This window comes from Canis lupus, chromosome 8 (genome assembly GCF_011100685.1).
Source record: "Canis lupus familiaris isolate Mischka breed German Shepherd chromosome 8, alternate assembly UU_Cfam_GSD_1.0, whole genome shotgun sequence".
Classification (NCBI taxonomy): Eukaryota; Metazoa; Chordata; class Mammalia; order Carnivora; family Canidae; genus Canis; species Canis lupus.
In genome coordinates this window covers 58,559,738-58,571,803 of record NC_049229.1, presented here as the reverse complement: position 1 = coordinate 58,571,803, position 12,066 = coordinate 58,559,738, and the positions used below count along the sequence as shown (strand labels likewise).

Genomic DNA, 12,066 nt, shown 5'->3' with positions numbered 1-12,066 from the left:
ATATTTCCCACTCATTTTTTCTCCTTTCCCCTTTATTCCCTTTACTATTTTTTATGTTCCCCAAATGAATGAGACCATATAATGTTTGTCCTTCTCCGATTGACTTATTTCACTCAGCATATTACCCTCCAGTTCCATCGACGTCGAAGCAAATGGTGGGTATTTGTCGTTTCTAATGGCTGAGTAATATTCCATTGTATATACATACAACATCTTCTTTATCCATTCATCTTTCGATGGACACCGAGGCTCCTTCCCAGTTTGGCTATTGTGGACATGCAAAAAGGCTCCTAAACCACATATAATTCGAAACTTTTACCTTAAAAATAAGAAAAATATTATAATTAAATAGCTACACCCCTAATATAAATAGTTTTCCCAAAATGAAGTTCTAATTGAAATTCTTATCTTTGCAACATGTGGACTGAAAAAATGCAGACATCTTTTTCTGCTATAAACACAGATATGCTTGATAAAATAAGAGAGCAACAAAACAAAACAAAACAATACAGCCATCCAGGAAACAAAAGAAGAGAATGCAAAGAAGATGTAACAGAAAAAAAGAACAGAATTTATAGAAGTAAGGTCAGGAACCAATAATATAATGAACAAAGGGTATATTTTCCCTAAATATAAGAGCTCAACCAGAAACATGAGTTATGTGTTTGGACCTTCAGAATTACACAATAACCTTGCTTAACTAAGATTTGGAATTACTGTCTTCTTCATTGAACAATATGAGAAAAATGTTGCTCTTAGCCATTGAATCTGTAAGACTTTGCTTTAGTTTCTGGATGCAAAAAAGGAAAAAAATGTCATGAGAACAAACTAAGTTTGCACACATATATGTCTATTTTAAAATTATATAATTCTAAGACATTAGAAATTCCAAGCTAAGAAACTCTTGTAAAAATGACACAAGATTGGAAAAATGTACAAGACTTCTACATAGGAATACAGTTAGAACTCATGGTTCATGAGGAACTCCTAGGGGAAAACAAAAACTCAAGAAAAAGAAGTGAGTTCAGAATCAAAGAAAAAAAAAATCATAAAGAAATAACATACACCAAGGAAAGCCAATAGGTACAATGCAAAATGTAGTACAAGTTAAATTGATATTATAGGAGATCTGGAGGATAATTAAGAATAATTTCAAAAATTAAAAAAAAAGTTGGAAGAAAGTGGAAAAATAGGAAAGTTATTTAAAATATATGAGAACACTTTAAAAAATATAGTCTTTGATATGAAATCAGTAAAAGCGTTAAAAATTAAGATTAGACATAGCTGGATATACTATTGATGAAAGTTAAATAAATTATGTATGTGGGAGTATACATTTGCAGAATTTTTTTAACATTAAAAGATTTGGAAGACACACATTAAAGAGTGACTGCATATTCCTCAACTTATTTCAAATAGAGGAACCCAATAGAAATAGCAAGTATAACATTTAAAGAATAATTTTTAACTAATAAAACAGTTTAATTTTATTATTTTATTTTATTTTATTTTATTTTATTTTATTTTATTTTATTTATTTATGATAGGCACACAGTGAGAGAGAGAGAGGCAGAGACACAGGCAGAGGGAGAAGCAGGCTCCATGCAGGGAGCCCAACGTGGGATTCGATCCCGAGTCTCCAGGATCGTGCCCTGGGCCAAAGGCAGGCGCTAAACCGCTGCGCCACCCAGGGATCCCAATAAAACAGTTTAGATATCATAAAAGACATGAGTGTTCAGATTAAAGTATCATACCAAGTACAAAGCAGGATAAATAACAGTAATTCACTTTTTACACTAGCCATGTGGAAATGTAGAACACAAAATCAGTAAAAATAGTTAAATAATTGAAAAAGGAAAAGTTTATCTATTAAAAGCAAACAAACATCTCATGAATTTGAATGAAAGGAAAAGTCTCATCAAAAATAATAGAGGCCAGGGGCACCTGGGTGGCTCAGTCAGTTAAGCATCTGCCTTCAGCTCAGATCATGATTTTAGGGTCCTAGGATTGAGGCCCACTTTTAGTTCGCTGATCAGCGGGGGCCTGCTTCTCCCTGTCCCACTGTTTGTGTGCTTTCTCTTTCTCTCTCTCTCTCTCATAAATAAAATAAATAAATAAATAAATAAATAAATAAATAAATAAATAAATTATTTAAAAAAAAATAATAGAGGCCAGAAAATAATGGAAAGTATTTTTAAGTCCTGAGAATGTATATGCTTTTGTACCCAGTTGAAATCTTGTTGCGTTGCTATTTGAATTTAAATTAAAAAAAAAAACCAATAAAGTAAAATCTTATTGTGAATACAAAATAAAAACAAATTAGAAAAAAATTCTGAATTTCTCATTTATTATTATATTAAAAGCATGGAAGGATTGTAATGCAAACAGTAATTTTGAGAAAAATTTTGGAAACTATTGAGGTAACTCTAAGAAAGCATTGATGATAACACTAATAATAATGTTTACACTGGAAAGTCAAACTTGGTAACTCAAATTGTAAACAAATTAATTAAGAAAGATGAGTCAGAGTTGAATATATTAAATCAATTTATAATTCTCACATTATTGTTTAGGTGGGGAGAAGAGATATTAAATAAATGTTTTCTTTATTAAAAATTTAAATACAATTAATAAAATATAAACTATATGCATAATACCTTGTAAGGGCATAAGTAAAACTTGAGTAATTCAATTAATACTATTAAGGAAAATAAAATATATTATACAAACATATATACTTAACATATATATGAACATTGGAACATATGAACATATACATATATAACTATATAGTCATATATAGATATAAATCAAAGAAAAGCATGGACAATGTAAAATACTAAATATAAAGGTAGGAAAATATACAAATTTGTCAATAAGGACAATAAACAACACTTTTTTCCATGCCATTTCGAAGACAAAACTTCTCAAATTGAGGAAAATAACAAAAGATCTATGTAAACCTAAAAGAGAAAGATTAAGGAAAAGATAGGAAATTATTGAATATTTATTGAGTAATAACTAAGGCAGATATTGTATTAATATTAATTTTTGACAAAACAGATCTTGAGGAAAGATAATAACTCTGGTAAAGGAGTTCATTAATTAAGGAGAAAGAAATGATTCAACATAAAATACGAAAGTCTAAATATGTTTTTATCCAAGATATAGACCAAAATGTATGTAAGACAGAAAATAATTACAAAAATAATTTTCCAAGTACACAATCACAGGGTCAGATTTTCTTTTCTTTTTTTTTTTTTTAATAGGGTCAGATTTTCCAACAATTTTCTCAAAAATTGATAACATCTAGGAAAAACAGCTTCATTGAGTCGATGAGTACAGAATCTCATGTTCAATATGAAAGGAATGCATTTTTCCTTTATTTTTAAGTCAATCATGAAAAAAGGCCACAGAACAATTTCAACAAATGCCAGTGAATCAATATCCTATAGGTCATATTCTCTAGTTAGGAGGTAGTAACTTTAGAAATCAATAATATAAACAATTCTCCAATAAGATGGTAAAAGAGAGAATATTTGTTAGTAATTTCTACATCAAAAAATAATTATGAAAATTACAAAGTAAGTACATATAAGTCCATATAACAATGTAAACATTAAATATTTAGCCACAGCTAAATAATACTTATTGGGGGACACCTGGGGGGCTCGGGGGTTAAGTATCTGCCTTCAGCTCAGGTTGTGATCCTGGGGTCCTGGGATTGAGTCCCGCATCAGGCTCCCCACAGGGATTCTGTCTCTCTCTCTGCCTATGTTTCTGCCTTTCTCTCTGTGTCTCTCATGAATAAATAAAATATAAAATAAATAAAATAAAATAAAATAAACAAAATAAAAAAGTAATAAAATAAACAAAATAAAATATATTTTGTTTAAATAATACTTATTAGAACATTTACAGCTATAAAACATTTCTTAGGAAAAATATTTAAAATTAATGAGTTTAGTTTTAATAAAAGAGGTTAGCAGGAAAATAATGGTGTAAATTTAATTAAATAAAGTCTGAAAACATTTTATTCTAAAGGCCAGGTATTAAATATTTTAGACTTTGTGGCTCATACAGTCTCTATTACAGCTATTCAGTTCTGCCATTGTACAAAGGAGTCATAGACAATACATGTACTACCTGGGACTTTAAAACTGCTCTATCAAAGAACAGAAAAATCCAACAGGCCAAAAATCTGTAAGGACATAGCTAAATTTAGTAATAACAACACTCAACTGGATATAATGCACACTATAGACTGTTTCATCCTAGAACAGTAGAATACACATCCCTTTCAAGGAAACAGGGGACATTCACCAAGAAATACCACATTCTGGACCATAAAAGACATCTTAACAAATTAAAAGAGAGAGAGAGAGAGAGAGAGAATCATACAATGTGTACCCTCAGACCACGATGGAATTAAATAGAAATTATATCATAAAGATAACTGGAAAATCCCAAAACATGTGGAGATTAAACAACATACTTCTAAATATCCTATGGGTCAGGAAAGAAATCTCAAGAGAAATTGCAAAATATTTTGCAAAATAAAACTTAAAACACAACCTAGCAAAATCTATGCAATATAGCAAAAACAGCACTTAGAGGGAAATTTATAGCATTGAATGCAAATATTAGAACAGAAGAAGTATCTAAAATAAATAATCTAAGTTTTCACCTTAAGAAACTAGAAAAAAATCAAGTTAAATCCAAAGTAAACAAAAGAAAAGAGATTAAAAAATAATTAAAATAGAAATCAATAAAATTTTAAACAGGAAATCAAAAAAGAAAGTCAATAAAACCAGAATATGGGTATTTGAAATGTTCAATAAAATTGATAAGCCTTTGGCCAGGTTAACTAAGAAAAAAGAGAAAACACTAATTACTAATATCAGAAGTAAAAGAGGACATCACAATAAATCCTATAAACATTAAAGGCCAAAAAGAGCGCATCATCAACAACTCTATGCCCACAAACTTGATAACCTAAATGAAACAAACCACTTTCCTGAAAGACACAATTTGCCTAAATTCACACAAAAAGAAATAGACAATGTGAATATGTCTGTATCAATTAAATTTAATTAATAACTAATGATCTTCTGACACAGAAAGCACCAACCAATAGTAGATAGGCTCATTATTGACTGCTACCAAATGTTTAAGGAAAAAAAAAAAAAACTACCAATTCTCTACACTTTTGCAGAAGATAGAGCAGAGAAAACATTTCCTAATTTAAAATTCTATGTAGCCAGCATTAAACTGGTATCCATTAATACCAAACCAGAAAAAGACATTACAAGAAAAAAAAGCTACAGATGGATCTCTCTCATGAACATACATGTGAAAGTCTTCAACAAAATATTAGTAAGTTGAATCCATGACCAGATGGAATTTATTCCAGGTGTGTAAGGCTAGTCCAGTATTAAAAAGCAATTAATGTAATTCATTGCATCAACTTACTAAAAAAGAAAAATCACATGATCATATAAATAAATGCAAAAAAAAAAAAAAAGCACCTAACAAAATCTAACGTTGACTTGGGAAAAAACCTCTCAGGAATCTAGGGATAAAGAATACTTCTTCAATTTGATGAACATCTAGAAAAAACCCACTTCATATTAAACTTAATGGTGAGAAACTAGATGCTTTCCCAATAAGATTAGGTAGAAAGCAGAAATGTCTCCTCTCACCATGTTTTTCTCAACATTGTACTGGAAGTTCTAACTAATACAATAAGGCAAGAAAATGAAATAAAGAGCATAAAGACTGGGAAATAAGAAATAAAAGTTCCTTTATTTGTTTATAGACCACATGAGTATCTGTAGAGAAAATCCCCAAGAACCAAAACAGGAAAAAAAAAAAAACAAAAAAAAAAACAAAACAAAAAAAACCTCCTGGAACTAATAAGTAGTCATATTAAGGTTGTAAGATACACAACTAATGTACAAAAGTGAATTGTTTTACCATATAGCAGCAATGAACAAATGGAATTTGAAATTAAGAACACAATGCTATTTACATTAGCGTTCCCTCAAATGAAGTTGCTTTCTTATATACGATGTAAAAAGAATGAGAATATAATCCACAGGCTGGAAGAAAATATTTGCAGGAGACACATCTGACAAAGTACTATGATGCAAAATACACCAAAAAAAAAAAAAAAAAAAGAAAAAAGAAACACTAAAACAAAAAATAAATCACAAAACCAACCCTCTTAAAACTCAATAAGAAAACAAACCTCATCAAAATATAGGACAAAGATCTCAATGTTCACCTTATCATAGAGTTTATGAAGATGTCAAATACTCATATGAAAATATAGTCAACATCATATTTCATCAGGGAAATGCAAATGAAAACATATGCCACTACACACCTTTTGAATGGCCCAAACCGGAATTGTGGATGATGCCACATGCTCACAAAGTTGCAGAGCGAGAGGAACTCTCCTTGTTGGTGGGAATGCAAAATGGAGCAGCCACCGTGGAAGACAGAGTGGCAATTTCTTACAAAACCTAACATAGTCTTACCAGAGGACTCAGCAGTTGTACTCCTAGGTATTGATACAAGCATAAATTCTTAACTGGTACAAGTATAAATAGTATGAGATGATACAGGATATATTGTATTTATACAAATATAAATAGTTAATTTATACAAGTATAAATAGTATAAGTTTATACATAAAACATTTGTCCAAACATAATGGGGTTAAAAATTTATATCCACACAAAAAACCTGCATATGTATGTTTATAGCAGTTTTTTTTTTAATATTTTTTTAAATTTTTTTATTTATTTATGATAGCCACAGAGAGAGAGAGAGAGGCAGAGACATAGGCAGAGGGAGAAGCAGGCCCCATGCACTGGGAGCCCGACGTGGGATTCGATCCCGGGTCTCCAGGATCGCGCCCTGGGCCAAAGGCAGGTGCCAAACCGCTGCACCACCCAGGGATCCCTGTTTATAGCAGTTTTATTCATAATTTCCAAAACTTGGAAGCCACCAACTTGTCTTTCAGTAGGTGAATGAATAAATTAAACTGTTGTGTTCATCCAGGCAATGAAATGTTAAACGGTGTGAGAAGAAATGAGCTGTCACGCCATGAAAAGACACAGAGGAAACCTAGTGCATATTACTGAACAAAAGAAGCCTGTCTGAAAGGGCCACATACCCTATGATTTCCAAAACATGGCATTCTGGAAAAGGCAAAACTGTGCAGATATTAGAAAGATCAATAGTTTCCAGAGGTGGAATGGGGGGTGAATAGGTGGAGCACAGAATATTCTCACAGAGGTGAAAAGATCATACTAAAATATCATAGTGATGGAAATATGTCATTGTACATTTTCCCAAATCCATAGAATGTACAAGACCAAGAGTGAACTTTGCTGTGAATGATGGAGTTTGAACAATTATGGTGTGTTGGTGTAAGCTCATCAATTGTAAAACATGTACGCCCTGGTCAGAGCCATTGGTAATGAGCAAGGCTGCTCATGACTGGGGGCAGAAGGTACATGGGAAGTCTCTGCACCTTCCCTTTAGTTTCCTGTGAACCCAAGACTGCTCTACTGCTCAAAACACACCACACACACACACACACACACACCCCTCAGTCTTTAAAAAAAAAAAAAAGGCAAACACTGCCTTAGCTAGAGTCAATCATGTGTGCGCCCTGTGCTTGATTCTGGTTTACGCAGAAGCACAGGAAGCCCTTTTCGGCCTCTGTCTAGAGCCATTTACTTCTCTAACTACGCCTTATTTGTACAGGATGATATTAAGTTTCATGTGGCTAATACTATCATTATCAATAGCAAAGTATCAATGACAAGAAAAAATAGTACATGCTTGGAAACTAAAAATGGTTTGTTGCTTGATGATTCAAAATGATGGAGATTTTCATTGAATCTCATTGAATTTTTGTTCAATGCCAGATGGAGAATCTCATTGAATTTTTGTTTCCCAGGAACTTTGGTCCAATTGAAATAATTCCATCATGTGAAAGACAGAGGGAAAAAGGGACATAGAAGGCCGCCCATGAAGAGTATGCATTATTCAAAAGGTGTTCTTTTTCGCTGGATATAAATAAGGTCACTGATACCGATTCTAGGGTTTATGCTATGGAATTTCCAACAGCGACTCGTCATGAAGGCCGGGTATTGAAGCAAATAGAGGAATGAAATCCAATTCAGGCCATGTGAGTGGATGACCTTCTTTGAAAACTATTGCTACTGATGACAGAATTTGAGGTAAGATCGTGATCTGCCTCCTCAGGACTGCTAGCTGATGAATGAAATGGGTGGTTCTTAGTTTTTTATGTTTTTTTTTTTTTTTGGTAGGCTTTTAACTAAATAGGTAGTTTGCCACCATTAAGACATACACAGGTTTTCTTGCTCTCAGGCCAGACTTTGGTGCTGCTCATAAAACTATCACATTTTTAATGTAGGACATATAAAGGGTCACATGTCAAGGGTGACACATGACTATGTGTACCTTTAATCATCATCCTGATCCCATTTCCCTGTCTATCTTCAGACACATTCACTGAATATTTCTCAAAATGAGAGAACGTGATGTCATGTTACAGGTGTTTCCAGTGAGTTCTTCTGTTAGGTACCGGGAGGAATGGATGGGGATGAGACAGTGATTTTTATGTCTATATGAGAGAAGGAATGTTTTGTTTCTACCCAATGTTGTTAGAGTGTAAATTAATGTGTCAATCAAAATTTTATTTCCTAACTGGGAGAACAAGAAAAAAAAATCAACTTGCGTGTCTTCTCAAGCACTTTTCTTTTGATTGCCCTCCTTGTCCTGGCACTTGTCAAAATTTGGTTTAGAGCAAATACCGGTTTGCATCTGTTCAGTATTATCACTGTCCCTCCCAGCCACACACAAGCACAGTATGTAGGCTTGAGCATGTTAATGTGACAATTATCCACAGTACATATTTTCTCCCCTTTGCTTTCCTTCTGCCAAATATTTTGGGGGTGCTTCCTGTATGACCAATGGTGTCTAGGTGGATACTTCCTCTGTTCTGGAAACAGGCAGTTAAGCCCCTAAACTGACCTCTTGCTTGGGCACCAAGTAAGCCACAGGAGAGTGATCTAGTCTTCTGCCTAGTGGCTACTGAGAAACCTGTTTAACTCATGGATATTCTCCAGGTTTTATCCACTAACAACTGTTTTGGGGACACTAAATCCTGGTTCCTGAGCACATCATCCCTCAAGTCACCACACGGAGGCACCAGCCCCCTCTGCCTGTATATAAAGCCATGGAAATGTTCATGAGATTCATCTTCTCTCCAGCTTTCCTACCTTAATTCACTCTTAAAGCTCATGTCAATTTTACTGATCACCTCTTCTACTTCTATTGTGCATACTTATATTTTTTCAGGCTCATTCTCTTTAATCTTTTTTAAAAGGTTTTATTAATTTATTGACAGAGAGAGAGCACAAGCTGGGAGGAAGGACAGAGGTAGAGGGAGAAGCAGGCTCCCCGCTGAGCAGGGAACCCAATGTGGGACTCAATCCCAGAGCCTTGGGATCATGACCCGAGCCAAAGTCAGATGCTTAACCAACTGAGCCACCCAGTTCTCCTTCATGCTTCTTAATCGAAAATGTAATTACAGCTACTCAATTTCTTAGCATTATGCAAATTTCATAAATGCTATAATCAAAAGAGGAAATTCATGTCATAATACTTCTTTATCTTAAATTTCAAAGGCTGAGGAAAACTTACAGTGCACTATCCCAGTGACCTCTGTGATTTTATATAGGGAGAAACCAAAGCCCCTCAGTTTTGAGGTGAAAACTAAGATTAATCCATGTATCTTCACGCCAAGTGCAATTCTCTCTGTAAGACTTTGATTTAGCTACCTACGTGAACTTCACTCCTTATTTTTAACAAATAAAAGCACTATATTAGGCACTGAAGTGGGTAACATCAAGCAAAGAAAACCACATGGCTTCTTCCCTCGAGGCACTGACAGTCTGGTGGCATAGACAGACAATAACCCAAAATTACCTAAACCAATGTAAAATTATAATTACAGTCACTGTCCAGAAGTGTAAATACAGCCCATGACGAGAGATTCTACTTGGAGAATTTGACCCCATGAGTTAGATTGGAGAGAGCTGCTCCGAAGAAATCAACTGTAAAAGGTAAGGTGAATCAACTAGGTGAATAGGATGGGAGAAATATTTATGGCAGGGGAAATAATCTGCACTGAAGGACCAGGCAGAAAGACTAGAGTCGAGGATGGTGGAAAAAAGGCAAAAAGCAGGCAAATGTAGTTGGTGACACAAGGAGAAATGACGCCACGCTGACCTGTAGGACAAGTCAAGGAAGTTTACTTTGTCCCAAAGGCAAAAGGAGACCATGGTGTGGCATGTCTCCGCACGTCATAGGCAGTGTCGCTCCAGGTCAACCCCAGGTTCCCGCACCTGAACCAACCTCTTCAGACTCCTCCTTCCTTCTTATTCCTCTCAAGGTCTATTCTCAGCAGCCTCCAGAAGGATTGATTTAAACTCAGGTCAGATCCAGTTACTTGTCTGCCCACAGCCAATTACTAACATCCTGTCTTTCCCAGAATAGCATCCAAAGTCCATCTGTTGACCTTAAGTCCCTCCTGCCCCCCCATGACTGTGTTCACAGCTACCTCTCTAAGCTCCTCTTCTAACCCTCTTCCCCCTGATTCTCATGGTTATGACTACGAAGGCCTGTGATTGTTCCAGAACTCGGCAAGCACAATCCTGCCTTGGTGCTTTGGCCCCTCCTGTCCTCTGGACTGGCCTTTTCCTGGGTACACACGTGACTCACTCCCTCAAGTACACAGGTCTGTCCAGACACACACTCAGGAGTTCTTCCCTGACCTCCCCTTATAAAACAGGTACCACTGTCTCCCATCACTCTCCACCACCATCCTCAGCCTTATTTCTTTTTATTACTGCTACCTGACCTAGTATATCTGTTTGTTTCTTTGCTTTGGTCAGTCTGCTCCCACTACAATGACAGTTCTTGGAGACTTGTAGTCTGCTTGTTCACTGTTTTATCTCTAGTGGGTGGAAAAGTGGCACATAGTAGGTACTCCATAAATATTTGTTGAGTTAATGACTAACTAAAAGGATAAATCAATGAAAGACCGCGAAATATTCATTACCATGGTATTTCCAGCCATTAGGCAGGTTCCATTTTTTCCTCCTGAATGAGAATGTTCCCTTGTATGCAGACAACATGGAGACAGATTCCAATCCTCAGTCGAGGGATATCTCATGTACTGCTTCTTCTTGAAAACTTCCTCTCAATATTTGTGATCATTTTCTTTAAATTTTCAATGAGCCTGATTATCGTTTTTTAAGTTTTTATTTATTTATTCATGAGAGACACACAGAGAGGCAGAGACATGGACAAAGGGAGAAGCAGGCTCCTTACAGGGAGCCCAATGCAGGACTCAATTCCTGGACTGGGGATCACACCCTGAGCAGAAGGCAGATGCTCAACTACTGAGCCACCCAGGCATCCCAAGCCTGATCATCTTAACCAATAATTTATCTATGATTATCCATGGTCTTTTGTTATTTCTGAGTAGTTTTCTTTTTTTTTTTTAATAAAGATTTTATTTATTTTTGAGAGAGAGACAGAGAGAGAGAGAAAGAGAACAAGCAGAGAGAGGGGCAGAGGGAGGAGTGAACTCCTCACTGAGCAGGGAGCCCAATGTGGGACTGGATTCCAGGACCCTGGGATCATGACCTGAGTTGAGGTGCCCATCCTTCTCTCAGTAGTTTTGATCTTCTGAACACAAGTATTAGTAATTTGACAATATTTGCTCAAATTATGCTTCTTTTCTTTTTTTTTTAAATGGTTTTAATTATTTATTCATGAGAGACAGAGAGAGAGAGGCAGAGACACAGGCAGAGGGAGAGAGGGAGAAGCAGGCTCCTTGTGGGGAGCCATTGCAGGACCAATCCCAGGACCCTGGGATTATGCGCTGAGCCAAAGGCAGATGTTCAACCACTGAGCCACCCAGGTGCCCCCCTTCCTTTTCTATCATGCATGGTT

The 12,066-nt window shown here is 35.3% G+C and overlaps 1 long non-coding RNA gene across 3 annotated transcripts in view; it reads left to right on the top strand.

Moving 5' to 3' along the window:
* Positions 1 to 12,066, top strand: part of LOC111097235 — a 126,147-nt gene that overhangs the window by 19,321 nt on the left and 94,760 nt on the right. For all 3 annotated transcript variants that reach the window (XR_005363647.1, XR_005363646.1, XR_005363645.1), the window contains exons 3-4: positions 7,976 to 8,258; positions 10,061 to 10,169. This is a non-coding gene — a long non-coding RNA (uncharacterized LOC111097235). The remainder of the gene's footprint in view (positions 1 to 7,975; positions 8,259 to 10,060; positions 10,170 to 12,066) is intronic.